Raw genomic sequence first — 14,286 nt, 5'->3', positions numbered from 1 at the left:
AGCTCCATGCAGGCCTGGGAGGAGCGTGGAGGTAATGGTACCCATTTCTTCCCCCTGCCAATAACCCGTGTACTGTGGGTTTGTTGCACGTGCCTCATACCATCATATTTTTTCCTGCACATTACCATCGCACTGCCATCCTGCATCCCTGTCCAGCTCAGGGATCCATGCCAGAAGTCAAAACATTGTAATTAATACATATATTTTTAATTTTTACATGGGAGACATTACTCAGGGTATTGACATCTGTTGCATTGGATCTGAATTCCTGTTTGCCATCTAACTGCTGGTAGTGCCTCTCTCCATCAAAGCAATTAATCAGCTGGTGTACTTTTTGTCCCATATAGCATTAGTAATTGTTTTAAGTGTTGAAGGATAACCTTGAAAATCCAGTACATACTGCCTACCAATAATTAATTATTTGCAAAATTTGAACTACGATAATTAATCACGGATCTTAGAGAAGAGTTTTGCGAAAGTAATTTCAGTTAAGTTTACTGGAGTTTCTTGAATAGCGAACAGTCAGATTCTCCCATTTTCAGCAAGTTTAACAGTAAGCCAGTAGGGTCAAAAGGATCTCAGGATAACTTCACACAAAATAACTTGACTTTTTTTTTGGTGACCTCTGACTCAATATTTGATTATGAGAAGATGTAGAAATCGACTTGACAAGAACAGAAATAGTGTTATCCATTGCTAACTAAAGAGTGTGCACCATATTGTAGAACAACTTGTAAGTTAGATCCTTCTCATAGGAAACTCAAAGTGAAACTTAATGTCCTCTTTAGAGCAGACAGTTAGGTGCTTGAAGGTGTCTTTGCTTTTGCATTTCTCTAGTTGTGGGGCAAGCTGGCTGGCAGTTGGCCCATGGCTTGCTTTGGAGCATCCTCAGAGACTGATGCCTCTTACACAGGTGGTCCAGCACAAACACAAGAGCGTGGTCTTTGTCCTCAGCACTGTGTTCTTCTTATTCCTTGTCATGTTTGTGCTGGTGGCACTTGACATGATTGGTAGCTGCAGTGGGCTCCTCGGTTGGTTGTTCTTCTGCTCATGCAACCATGCAGCTGCTCGACGGCTGCTGGTGGGGACCCTTTGGTCTCTGTTCCCATTTGGCTGCCAAGACTTGCAGCATCTGGCACGCTTTGGCAGCTTGCTGAGGTACATCATCTGCCTTTGGTGTGGTTTACTGCTTTGGGTTCAGAGTTTGGCCTGCTCATTTATCTCTGTGTGCTAACCGTGGAACAGGTATATGCTACCAAATTCAGCCTGCGTAGGAGACCTTGGCAGAGACTGCAGGCATCCTTTAGGGAGGACATGCATTTAAAATCCCTTTTATGGAAACATTGCAGAAAGGTCTGTAGCATAAATGGTGATAATACTCAGAGGATTTCTTTAAAATATGATTTTGCATATAGTATTTCTTTCAATGCATCTTTATGCATAAACCCTCTCAGTTTAATTACAGCTTTGTAAATCTCCATTATTTGTTCTCTATTAGTAATGAAGGATTTGTCTGTTGAGTTACAATGGCAAATGCCTCATAAACCTGACAGCTGAGTATTATCTGTGATATGCTGGAGGGGAAAAAAAAAAAAAAAAAAAAAAAAAAACATGCAAATACCATTGTCTTTCTAAAAATACAAAAATGTAAATTAAACTTTCCTATGGAGTGTCCAGAATGTGGAAAACACCACTTTCCCTCTTTTTGGTACTCATGCGGTCAGATGTTTTCAATGTGAATGATTGTACTTTTGAATCTCAGTACTTGGATTGAATTTTTCCCAGTCTTCTTGGGTAGAAATGAACATAAAAGGCTATTGCAACAGTGGTTTTGATACATCACTACCTATTTACTAAACAAATGTTAAAATCTGTCAGTTTGTCTCTTAATCAGAGTTTAGCTCCGTTCCACCCTTCATAAAAACCCTGGAGCTTCAGCCTGTTTGACCTTAGCTCCAGATAATAAAGCAAATATAATTTATTAAGGCTTTTATTCTTTTAGCTTAGCCAGAAAGTCTTGATTCAACAGTATTTTGAGTTTAGTCATAGTTGGTTATCACTAGCAAGTGTTTTTATTGTCAGTAGCAATGTTTACTGCTCTAAAAATGATGAAGAGAGGTTAGGCAGCTGCGAGGACTAATTAAGTGCAGTTGCCTTTCAGTGAAGATGTGTGATGAAGACGATGTAGTTGTATACGTATATATTGTGCATAGGGGAACATTTTCCAAAGCACTTCTTAGCAATACCTGTTTCTATTTTGTTATCTATTTCTTATAAAGGCAACCAAAAGTGCCATTTGAGAAATACTTCCCAGCAGAGTTGCTGGCCTGATGATTATGTCAAGTTGTGCAATATTCCTTAAAATCATTATTGTACCATAAAAAAAGAAGAAATGACTCTCCTATTTAGGCTTGCTTCGCTCTGACTTTCAAATGGCAGATTACCATTTTATTTCTTCTTAAGGTATTTATGTAACTTTCCACATGTGTGCAGAGCTGAAGGATGTATTGCTTGCTCATGCAGTCCGTAGCCACATCTCTGCACTGCGCTGAGGCTGTTTGCTGGGGCAAATAGGGACTTAAATGAGGGCATGCACAACACAGGTAGAAACAAAAGAAAGAAATATATCAACCCAAAACCTCAATGGGATCTTGAAGGATTAATGTGCTATGGACTAGTTCACCACAATTTGCTTTTTGTTTGTTTTTCTCTTTTTCATTAGATGCATATATTTAGCCTCTGCTTTCATAGCACTTTTTTGCTTTAGTTTTGGATGGGAGGTACTGTGAGACCAGTGTACTGATGTCATGGATGTCATCTGCCATTCCACGGAAAACCTTGCACCACTGACTCAGTTTTTACAAAAAGTTCTGGGGAACGAATAAGCATTCTGGGTGTATCATGAGTAGGTGGAGACTGCCAAGCTTTCAGCTCTGTAACATCTTGGGTTGGGATTGGCATTCAGAAAAAGATAATGTAGCAAAGTCTGTCCTGTTTCATTCCAGGACTCAGCAACCTGCACTGGCCGGGGATACTGTACAGCAACATTTGTTGTACATTCATTCTGGCCAAGTCACTGGCCATGTTTGTTCTGCCATCTCACAGAAAACACACCAAGGGTGAAGAAAACAACCATAATTGTTCTCATACAGTGGAGAGGGTATAAGCAGGAAAATATGTGCTTTCTGATCTAAGGTTTGAAGGTCCAAGTCTTAGTTCTCATGTAGTTTGTGCTTACTCAAGACACACAGACAATGATTAAAATCAGGTGTCTGGTTTGAACCTAAGGATGAAATTCATCTCCCCTCGTTTTGGCTGTCTCAGCTTGCCAGCTCTCTGGGTTCCTCTTCAGTGAGCTGATGAGGAAATTCCAGGCAGCTGTTTGCACCTCCACTCTCAGAAGTGGCAGCTTCCACCTGTAACTACAGTGTTTGTGAGGGATAAATACCCCAGTCCCCCTCGCTTTCTGTTTTGTCACCTTCATATGTTGCATTTAAAGCTTGCAGGTGCACCTAGATTTGAATATTGTTAGTGTTTTCTGATATTTTGGGCAATACTCAGAAAAATGGCGAATGCTAATAGTTCAAAAATACATACAAAGGCTGATTTTCAGCACCTTGGTGCCTTTCTTAATTGAGCTCTTGAGCTTAGGTCAGATTTTCAAGCCTGAGGTGAATGGAAGGTTTCTCATTGCCTTCAGTGTGAGTCATGGCAATGGCTTTGGTAGCCCTGGGTCAGACCCTGCAGAGATGGCATCCTCAAATACCTTTCAGAGGGAAAAAAGAATTAGGTTTAAGGCATGTGATTATGTCATGCACAGAGAGAATAGCTGCCTTTTTCTGAGACCTGCTTAGCTCTCTTGAATTTTATGCAATCCCTACATTAGAATAATATGTTAGCTTTTCTCTTTAATGGCACAAATAGTAGAATTTGCAAAAAGAGTAGAAAAATAAGTGTGGTTTTGAAACAATTACTTTTAAAGTACAGTTTTTATTTTAAAAGTAAATGGATTTCTCTTTGTCCTTTTTTAAGTCAAGGAAAATTGTGACATTAATATTTATAATGTAAATACAATCTGCTGTAATGGAACTTGAAGGCCTACTAGCCAAAATAGCTTTTAATCTTGTTAATTCTTTGTTAAAGCAGAGCTTTGTAACTGAAGTGCTGGAAAAACAGGACCATAGACATTGCTATCTGTGGATTCACCAGTTGCTGGAAAGGATAATGTTTTCTGGACAGCTTATTTGTAGCATTTCCATATCTTTGCCAGTAAAGCAGCTGTGAATTTTCACTTGTTTAGGAGGGTCTTGGGCAACAGGTAACCATAGCAGTGGTGATTGTTGGTTCCTCATTATTCCACCTCTGAACAGCAAGGGCAACCTACCTGGCTGAAAGTTAAGTCTTCTTTAGACCCCCAGAGAATTCTGGCTTGTAAATCACTGAATTCTATGATATCTCTGACATCCAGTCATCAAAAGCAGTAATAGAGGATGGCTGAGGAAAGAGGCTTGTGCTTTGCATTCAGCTCTTTCATGGGCAGAAGGGCAGGCTTGCAGTGGTAGCTCTGAAGTGGTGCTGCTCGTGCTGGTGGGGTACCAGAGCACAGACCGCATGTTTCTCTTGCAGTTGGCAATTATGTGTAGGCATCTGTAGTTGCAGCTGGGGTTGTAGTCATCATTGCTTTTTTTGGCAATGATGGTTAATTTTTAATCTGTACCTATGCCTTATACGAAGTTTTTTTTTATGTGTTGTCTGCCTTCCAGCTACAATCTTGTCTTTGCTGTCCAATCTAAACATGGGCTTTCTTCTAGCCTGTTATCCTGCAGATAGCATATACCAGCATGATAGTTATGATTAGCATTGTACTAGCAGTAAACATTCTCAGGATGCATCTGTATGTTGCAGAGAGCTTGGGCTGTGCAAACAGGCATATCTGCAGCCTTCCCATACCCGCGGAGACTGAGTCACAGTAAGGAAGCACCAAACAATTCAGACCGTCTTATGTTTCAGAAATGAAAGCGCCTGTCACGGTTCAGACTTTGGCATGCTGCAGCCATGGCTTTTCACTCTACAAAGTGCATGGCACAACTTGCTAACTGCTGCGAGTGCTGGAACTGTGAAATCGAATGGCCTTGAGTCAAGAGTGGTGGGCAGGAAGGATTAAATTGCTTTTCTGTGCCAGCAGATTTTGCATCATGAGAAGGGAGGTCAGTGAGATTTTCCCTGTTTTTTTATTTATTTATTTGTTACTGTTGTGTGTTTTAATTCTTAGTGGGAGCTGCTAAGTAGAACTGAAAGCTGAAATTAATGGGGTGGCTTTGGGAATGGATTTATCTTCTGGTTGGGATTCTTGGTCCCCCACCCACTTCTTTTTCCTTCCTCAGCTCATATGGAGTGAGAACTCAGTGGCCTTTCCAGGCTCAGTTGGCTTTCTGTGATCTTCTGTGGAAAAGGAAATTGTAGCTGCTTTGCTCAGTTGGTCTCCTTGTGGAGCTCTGAGCATCAGAGCATCCTGCAGGGGCTACAGAAGTAAACTGAAGCAAAGTCTGGGGCAATGGTGAAGAGTAGAAAGCTGAAAAGGTTTTGATCTTTTGGTAACTTTAAAGATTTTTTCCCCTAGTTGTGTCTCTCCAGTTGCGGTCTGTGAAGGATTTCAGGTGTGTAGAAGTAATTTAAAATAGGATGAATGGTATTTTGTTGGATAATGATGTATGTATAAGAGGAGAGGAGTGCCCTCATCCCTACATATGATACCTGCTCAAAGGCAGGCAGAATATGTAATTTATATCTAAATTTTGTAAATGCACCTGGATGCCTTTTGTCCTACTGTGTACTGGATAAGTGCTTAATCATTTGGAAAGAACTTGTTTCAACTATTTGGATGTATTCATTATAAAGATCAAAACCATGATTTGGTGAATGGTAAGATGTTGCCATAGCTTCAGCTTTGCAATATCTTCTAAACAGTGTGTGACAGAAAAGATGAAACAAGAATGACTGAAGCAAGAAAGAACCCTTTTATGTGTATAACTCCATGCAGTCAAGAGTTTTCGAAGTCTGGTAAAGGAGGACATTTTCATCTATATCAATTCTGCTGTCCAATCAGTTTGGCAGTATTAATTTTCTGTGGTTTGTCTGCAGTTGGCGGTGAGCATTCTCTAAGAAGACTCATGAAGAGCGTCAGTAGTGAAGCATGTTGTTAAAACAGTTTCCATCAGTAGGTTTTTAGTGTTAGTTTTTGTATTTATAAAACCCATTCATAATGAGCTGTTCTGAGAAACATGGAGCTTGCAAAGAGATTTATGATTTTTTGTGTCTGAACTGAAAGGATAATGTTAAACACCTTGTTGAAATTAGAGGCTTCTGTCGCAGAGCGCAGACAGTAGGCTGCTTAGTTCAGCCCAGTGGTAGCCGTGTGCTCTTGAGGCAGTCTAGCAGAAATACTGAGAGTGCATCCAAAGTTAATGCAGTTGGTGACAGGCAACAAGTACAGTTTTTACTGTAAAGAGACATATGCTTTGAAATATGACACATTTGAATACTGCAATAAAAATGTCTTTTTTTGTTGTTGAGATCTTCTCCACCTAAGCAAGGAGGTCATTAAGCACGAAAGCAGTGCAGACAGTTAACGGGAAATGTTATCTTTTTTACGTAGATGCAGGGAGCCCACATGAAGCTCTTTGCCAAGGTGTCAGGCAGGTAGGGCAGGAGGCCTGACAAATCTTCTGCAGGACCTGCTGAGTGCCTGGAGCCTCACTTACCAGCATGGTTTTGGGCACGGTGGGGTGCAGGTTAACTCTGGTGAGATGCTAGGTCATCTGAAGATGGAAAGAAGCTTGCTACTACCTGATAGAGAACAATAACCTGTGTTTCTTTCTCTAGAAGTGGCCCTCTTCACCAACTTTCTACTGGGACCATCAAGCTGGGCAGGCAGGGGGTCCTGTGAGAACATGCGATAGGAGGTGCTTGTGGCTTCGTTATAGATTGCTCTGTTATCAGCTGCTAGACCAGATAAGGTAAACTTTAGCCCTTCAGCCAACTGTTTCTTTAAGCATGTTAGGAGATATATTTTTTTTAATTTTTTTTTTTTTGAAGTCATAAAACCTGCCAAAGTCAGCTTTCATTCTTCTTTTAAAAGTACGTAGGATGAGTTAAATATGCTTCAAAGCAGTCCATGCTGTGAGTGTTTCTAGCATAGACATACTTCGCTTCAAAAGCTGGGGATCTTGTCACAAGTCCAGAATGATTTCAAGTCGTCTTCAGACTTCCCTCTGTACCTGCTTTGAGGTTCAAACAGGCCATCCTGTAAGATATTCCTTTCCATGCCCACAAAGTCATATGCTGATCTTGTAAACTTCGTGCTGTGGACCACTGTAGTACTGGGACAGGTGAATAACAAAGAATCGGAAACATAAAATGTCCTCAGCTGCACTCTGGCTAGCTTCAATGGATGTTTTGCGTGAGAAAGGTAAGAAGGATTTGGCTCATGCTGTAATAAATCCTGTTCAATCCTATTGAAATCCTGCGTAGCATCCAGTGATACAATACCTACTGGTCCTGTCCCTTGATTCCTGTAATGTATGCAAAACCTATCTTAAGTTATCTCTAGTGGTGACCCAAAGCCAGATTGGGAAGTGTGAAGTAATCTGGCGCTGATGCATGTTTTACCAGCTGATTATAACAAAGGGCTGCAGAAAATTAAACTTATGAGTTCTGATATATTTTACTAAGTAATGAAATGACCTTATAGTTATTCTCTTTCCTTTGTAGGCACATGTGTGCAGATGCTCAGCTGTGTTAAATCAGACATTGTAAATGTCAGCTCTGATGAGCTGATTCTTAAAAATGAGATCTTGTGCTGTTTCACAAAATAGATGTTCAATCTGATGAATTTCTGCACTTCAGGAATGTCTCTTTTCATGTTTACTCATTCTTTTTCTGATACAGGCCCATGTTAGGTCTCATAAAATACTCAGTGAACATGCTCTAAATTAAGGAAAGAGGTGATTCTACTATTCACTTAAGCTTTTCTTGCTGTAGATCAACAGACTCACAGCCATTCTTAGAGGACTGTTTTATTAACTCCTCTGTCCCGTGCAGAATAGTATTTTCATTGTAGAGCTGAGAATTTGTATCTTTAGCTGTGGCACTGATCCCATGCTTTGAGGACAAGCTTTGAATTCATCCTTGACAAAGACGAACAAGTTCCCTTCTTGTTTTCCCTCCCTCTGTAAAACCCTAAATGCATTGATTGATGGCCAGTGAGGTGTACACAGAGTGCTAGAGGCCAAGACACTTTGCCTCACTCACTGTGAATCACTCACTGTGATTCTCTCCACTTTTCAACAATAATGGTTGTCATTTTACTAGACTTGCCTTTGTGTTTTCGACTTTATGCTGCGTATTGTACTAATTTAGAAAATGAAATCAAATAAAGTGTGATTCTCTACGTGTATATATTAGTGGCCAAAATTCCCATTTACTTCATAGTTACCAGAATGCAGTTCCCAGTAATAATGCTTTTATACCTGTAAGTAGCCCTCTCGGGTTGTGAGGGACTGAACATGTCACAAAGAAACGAAGGGTTGCTTACATTATTATTTTTGCAGACCTCAAAATTAATCAGTTGTTCTGAGTCATGCTGGAACTTTTTCAGAAGAGTGTTACAGCTTACTTATTTTTGAGGTTTCAAAACATGCACCAATGTACATTGGTAAGCTGTTAGCGAACGTGTCTTTTAGAATGGGTTAGCTGAAGCAGATGTTTAATAAAATGGCGTGATGCTTTCATTCTTCCACAGCTGGCACTGACTTTACCTGTTTTGGGATGGAGCAGAACCTGGCTTATTTAAAAACAAACATACAACAAAACTTCCAGCTTTGAATGGGCATATTGAGATGCAAATCCATCTTAAAAGAAAAAATATCCAGTGTTAAATACAAGTAATAGCAATACAAATACTGAACAGCCTACAAAGCATACCTAACCAGCCTGCAGTTCAGGTGGTGAATTAACTAAATTGGTTGTTTGTATTGTTATTTCCAGAGTATTTGAAATGTTTGTTCAGAAACAGTGGCTAGCTAAGATAATAAATAAATACCTCCCAAGTTGCCGAGAGTGATTAACTATGACAAAAACGGAAATTCATTTCAGTTATATAAAAAGACACCCATAGCTTTGTGTTGATTGAAGTGAAACTGAAATAAATAAAAGTATTTTTACCAAACGGATCTTTAATACACATTTCTTTACTTTTTTTTTTTTTTTTTCAGTTAAAGAACAGAAAATGAAGCTCTAATAAGGTAAGAATTTGTTATTCCACTTTAGTAAAATATTCGAGTCAGTTGAACTTAATTTTTATGAAATATGCTAAGCATTTCAGAGTGGATCCTAGATACAGAGTGGGTCTGTATGACAAAACACAAATTAAAAAAGAAAGAAGGTAATATTGCAGAATGAGTGAAGTGAAATTTGTCGATTTTTATTTTATTTTTTTTTTATGGTTACTGAGCCAGTATTTACTCTTTTAGTCACAAATAGATACTTGCATAGATTTGGAAACATCTTTTTGCCCATGGAAAATTTATAAATTTCACTACTCGGGAAATTAAAATGTTTGTTTGTAAGGAGAACTTTCTTGCAGTTTGAAAATGAAACATTAGAATATATGTTGATGAGTAACTTATAACAGATTTCTGATTTGTGAGGTATGGTGGTGAGAGCTTATGAATTACACAGGTAATTAAATTGATCTTTAGAGAAGGAGCAAATTCTTGTAGGAGTAAATATTTTCTCCTCTTCTACAAGACATGATTCAAGCTGCATTCTGGAGGTTGATACTGTATTTGCCTCCTGCTAAGCAAGAGACAGAAAGTGCTCTTTTTGTATGTTACCATCTGGAAGGGGTGTTTAAAAAATGGGGTTTTAATTTTTTTATTTCTTTCATCATTAGCGAGGATGCTGACTTTCATGTGCTGCATTATCTAGAAAACTGTATGCTTATACTGTGAAGCAGCAATGTCAAATAACATATAATCAGGTGTGTAACAGCAAGCTGTTGAGTCAGGCAGCTGCTGTAGGAACCTGTTCAGAAAGTAACATAAATATGAAGTTACTTTTCAGTTGCTGGTTTTCAGGTAATTTCCTCAGTTTTTGTAGCCATTCATGTGATACTGAGGAAGGGAAGTGTTATTAGTAATTGTTTTCCTTTTTACCCATATTTGCCTGAATTGTTTTTTATTGGTAATTAAAGAAAAAGCTTTCAGGGTTATGTGAACTCTGTTTTCAAGTCAGACATCTTCCAAAGAGAAGCGTAATTAAAAGGAAGGGTTTTTTAACCTGCTGACATCTTAAAGCAATAAAACTTGATACATCTGCATGAACTGTGTTCCTTATTTCCGAGGGACATCCTTGGAATAGGGAGGAGGGAGGCTAAGAAAAAAACAGTTAAGCTATGCAAAATGTAAACTGTCTGAAGCCACAAGTGAGTAGAAATGTGAAATATTAGTGGAAAAAAACAGAAGTGCTGTGAAAAAGCAATGAGGTGTCATATCAAATTTTTTGTTGCAGTAGATTTTAAGGTGATGTTGTAAATAGCAGACAACCTAGCTTTGGATATTCTTGCTGTGTATTGGTACACGGAGTGCATGTGCATGTGCACGTATATGCAGTTACAAAGGTGTGTGCATACATAATGTATCTGAGAGACAGCAAGATGCTGCTGTTCTGCACCAGGTCCGTGCAAAGGACTGAAAGCCCTTCAGTCATACAGTCAGTTAAGGAACTTTATAATGTGTTGAGAATCACATGGGTAGTACAGGGATTTAGTAAATGCCAGAGGAAATTCTCGTTCTGAGCAGTCTTTGTACACTGATCTCATCAGCGTCCACGATCCAGAAAGGACACAAGTCCTCCTGTCTCCTCACCAGGATTCAGCCATACAAGAACTGGCCAAATGTTGCAGAAACGAATTAAGCTCTCTCTGTTGTTAGTTGATCACCTAGCACAAGAGAGCCTTATGCAGAGCTTCTGTATGCTACAGTAATATAAATGTCTAAGTAATATGTGTAAGTAATATAGCATGACAGCAGTAGTGGAAATTTACTCATTTTGTTTCCCGGAGTCACAACTGGAAGTAGTTTAGGGTACATATTGTACGCTCCGGGATTCCTGCCTTGGCAGTGCCTGCAGAAGTACTGGCTCATTCTGTTAACAGGATTTATAAGTGATTTTGATGTAGTAGAAAACCACCTGCCATAGGCCATTGATTTCTTTATGAGTTAACTGCAGTATTTAGGAACTAATGATCTGGTTGGAGCTTGAATTAATCAATTAAGTTAGAAGGGAAACCCTCCAGATTGCAGTGCTATTTCTCCCAAATTTCGAGGTCTTACAAACGCATTACTGCTCTGAAAGCTGGGAAAATTTATTAAAGATCTTCAGTGACTTCTTCTCGTACTTGAATTGAGTTTTCTCTTTTAGTCTATATAGTCAAAAGCTATCTGTAATACCACCAGGAAAAATAACCCCCAGCAGCTGTGTGCGTTGGATTCAGGAATCTCTGTTTTGATGTGCCAGGCAGGCAAACTATTTATCTCAAGTCAGAGAATTTCGGGGTGTGATGTGGTTAATATCTAAAAATATCTATGTAGGGAGATAGGATAGGGCTCCAACAGACAAAAACACAGCAAGATAAGCAAGTTCACATTGGAAATACGATACCGTAGGTGTAATTAACCATTGGAAATGCTTAGAAAGGAATGTGGTAGATCACTTAGAGTAATTAAATCAAGATTAGATCTCTTTCTGAAATATCTTCTAGTAGAGTTACAAGTTCTTGTGCTTTGTAAAGAAATTGCTGCGTGAGGTATTATGGCCTGTGCCAGGCAGGAAGTCAAACCAGATTACCATAATAGTTCCTTCAGGCCTTCTAAATCCACATATCCATGAACAAAGGCTCTTATGTGGTACAGGCAGCCACAGAACTTCCAAAATCACCGCTGAAGCAGCTCACTCTTGTTTCAGTGGTGACTTACCGTGATCCATTGAAAGGTTTAAAAGTCTTTAAGCAGATCCATGAAGAAGCTTCGTGGTGGGTACAGTGCTGCTGAGCTGGCAGGTTTTGCATGCTGCACTGATGGGTGATAGTAATGAACCAGTTTCTGCTATGGTTTGAGTAGATCCATAGTCCAAAGGCACTTTTTTTTTTTTGTTATAAATCTTCTAATATTTCATTGGCTTCCTTAATAGTTTGCATTTGTATTAAGATCGCTGAAAAGTAATAATTTATATATGATGTTTATTGAATCCCTTCTGTGATATAAACTAACATCTTGAATAAATTCAGAACTTTCTTCAGTTATACTGTGAGCATAATGCCATCTTTAATGTAGGGCTTTTCATAGTGAAGTGCTGTATCTAAAATCTGAATATCCATACAAGTAGAAAGGGTAGGGTAAATTTCTAGTAGATTATATAGAATTTCTAATACAAAGTAATTTGCTCTCTCCCCAAACTTAAAAAGAAATATCTTGTGCGTTTGCTCTGGGACCTGCATGGGACACTGAGAGAGTGTGGAGGATGCTCGTCCTTAAGTTTTCATCTGCTACAGGGAAGTGCATCCTTGTTTTACTGGATAGGAGGCAGCAGGTCCTTTTTAGAGAAAATACTTAAAAACGGTTGATCAAAAAGTAGTTCTATACTAGAAGAAATACTATGTTCTGTGAGCAAGGATAGCCCTGAGTCCTTTTTGATACTTTGGTTGAATCATTAATTTCAACATCCAAAATTAATTGGGAATTACTGTGCAAGATCCTGCAAATGGAAAAATCCATCAAGTTGGGATCAAAATGATGTCATCCTACTGCACCTATATAGCACAGCGTCTATTACAGATTGTAGATGTAACTCTGCAGTAATAGGACAGAAGTAATAACTGAAAGTTATGTTTGCCATATGTGTGTGTAAAAAATAGTTCAGGAGCGTTTTCGTGTCATTCTGACTCTGCTTGAAAACCTGCAAAAAAGCTGTTCTGTTAAACCTTCAAAAGCTAGAGCTCTCCAGGATGATTCGATGGAGAGCCCAGGCACAGCAGAAGATTTTGTGTCCTAGTGCACGTGACGGTAGCAAGTGGTGGGCAGCCCGTACCTGGCTTGTTCCTGTCCTCTGACCATCCCTGCTGCTCTCCCTTTCAGGAATAACCCAATAACACGCATATATATTTTACACGTGTCTGTAGGACAGGACAAGGGCATCCCCTCTTAACTATGATGGCAGTCAGGGCAGTCTGATGCAGTGCTGGCACACAGGTGCCTGTGGTGGTGCACTTGACTTAGGACTGCGCTGGGGTGATGAGTACAAAGACCTGAAACATCATCTTCCTGCTACTTGTGGTGTCCTTGTTTGATAGAGGTTGACTTTGGCACCTGCAGTTTAAACTACAATTAGAAAAAGTACCACACTAAAACAAAAGAAGAGCAAAAACAGATAAGAGAAATACCGTTATGCTTGATAATCCAAAGCAACATGGATGAGATAAGTAAGTCTGTGATGCTGCACATGGAGGCTACACCTGCTTTCACAGACTTTCAAGGAAAAGGGAAAGGTTAGGGAGGATGAGAGGCTGGAAAAGGATGAAAAGGTGAATTACCCTTGCTGATAGGTAAGGGATTTGCAGCTGTGGTGAGGTAGAAAGGAGAGAAAGCTTTGATTAGTCAGGACTTGAACATATTTGGCTGATTACTGTGAAGTAACAGTTGTGATTTTTTAGTCTGATGGTTTTTTATGCACAATCTGCCTTGAAAATACATTACACACCTATGGTTTTCACAAATTCCTGCCAGCCATAATACTGGCTGCGGAGAGCATTTCAAAACAAATTTCAGGATGCCTTTATTCACATGTTTTTGGTACCACAGAGTCACTCTTACTGGCCACTTCAGTTATGAAAAGGAGGGGAGGAGGTTGTGCCATGGGAAGAAAATTGCTATCTCTGTTAATAAATGTATTTGAGCCATCAAATCGCTGCTGTTTTCTTCTGTGTGAAAGCTCATGGCTAAGTCATTTAATATAAAAGAAAACAGTCTCCCACAACACAGAAGAAATTCCTATACTAGACAGTGATACATGAGGCTGCAAAATTAATTTTGGGTATCATTGAGAGCTTTCGTGGCATTTCTCTTGGTTCAGGCAGTACTGTGAAAACATTCCAGACGACAAAAAGGAGGAGCTGTGCTGAGGTCTGGGGACTTTCTTTGGCTCGTTTCCCATGTAATGCTAGCCCAGATT

At 39.4% G+C, this 14,286-nt stretch overlaps 1 protein-coding gene across 13 annotated transcripts in view; it reads left to right on the top strand.

Moving 5' to 3' along the window:
* Positions 1 to 14,286, top strand: part of THRB (thyroid hormone receptor beta) — a 165,850-nt gene that overhangs the window by 31,127 nt on the left and 120,437 nt on the right. For 11 of the 13 annotated variants that reach the window (XM_082753507.1, XM_082753502.1, XM_082753510.1 and 8 more), the window contains one exon: positions 9,273 to 9,302. The gene's annotated coding sequence lies outside the window, so the exon portion shown is untranslated. Of the gene's footprint in view, positions 1 to 6,882; positions 7,017 to 9,272; positions 9,303 to 14,286 lie in introns of all 13 variants that reach the window. The other 2 variants (XM_082753509.1, XM_082753511.1) reach the window with 1 other exon arrangement.

This window comes from Aythya marila (genome assembly GCF_965140915.1).
Source record: "Aythya marila genome assembly, chromosome: 2".
NCBI classification, from domain to species: domain Eukaryota; kingdom Metazoa; phylum Chordata; class Aves; order Anseriformes; family Anatidae; genus Aythya; species Aythya marila.
The sequence above is the reverse complement of the archived record's forward strand: the minus strand, read 5'-3'. Positions and strand labels throughout refer to the sequence as shown.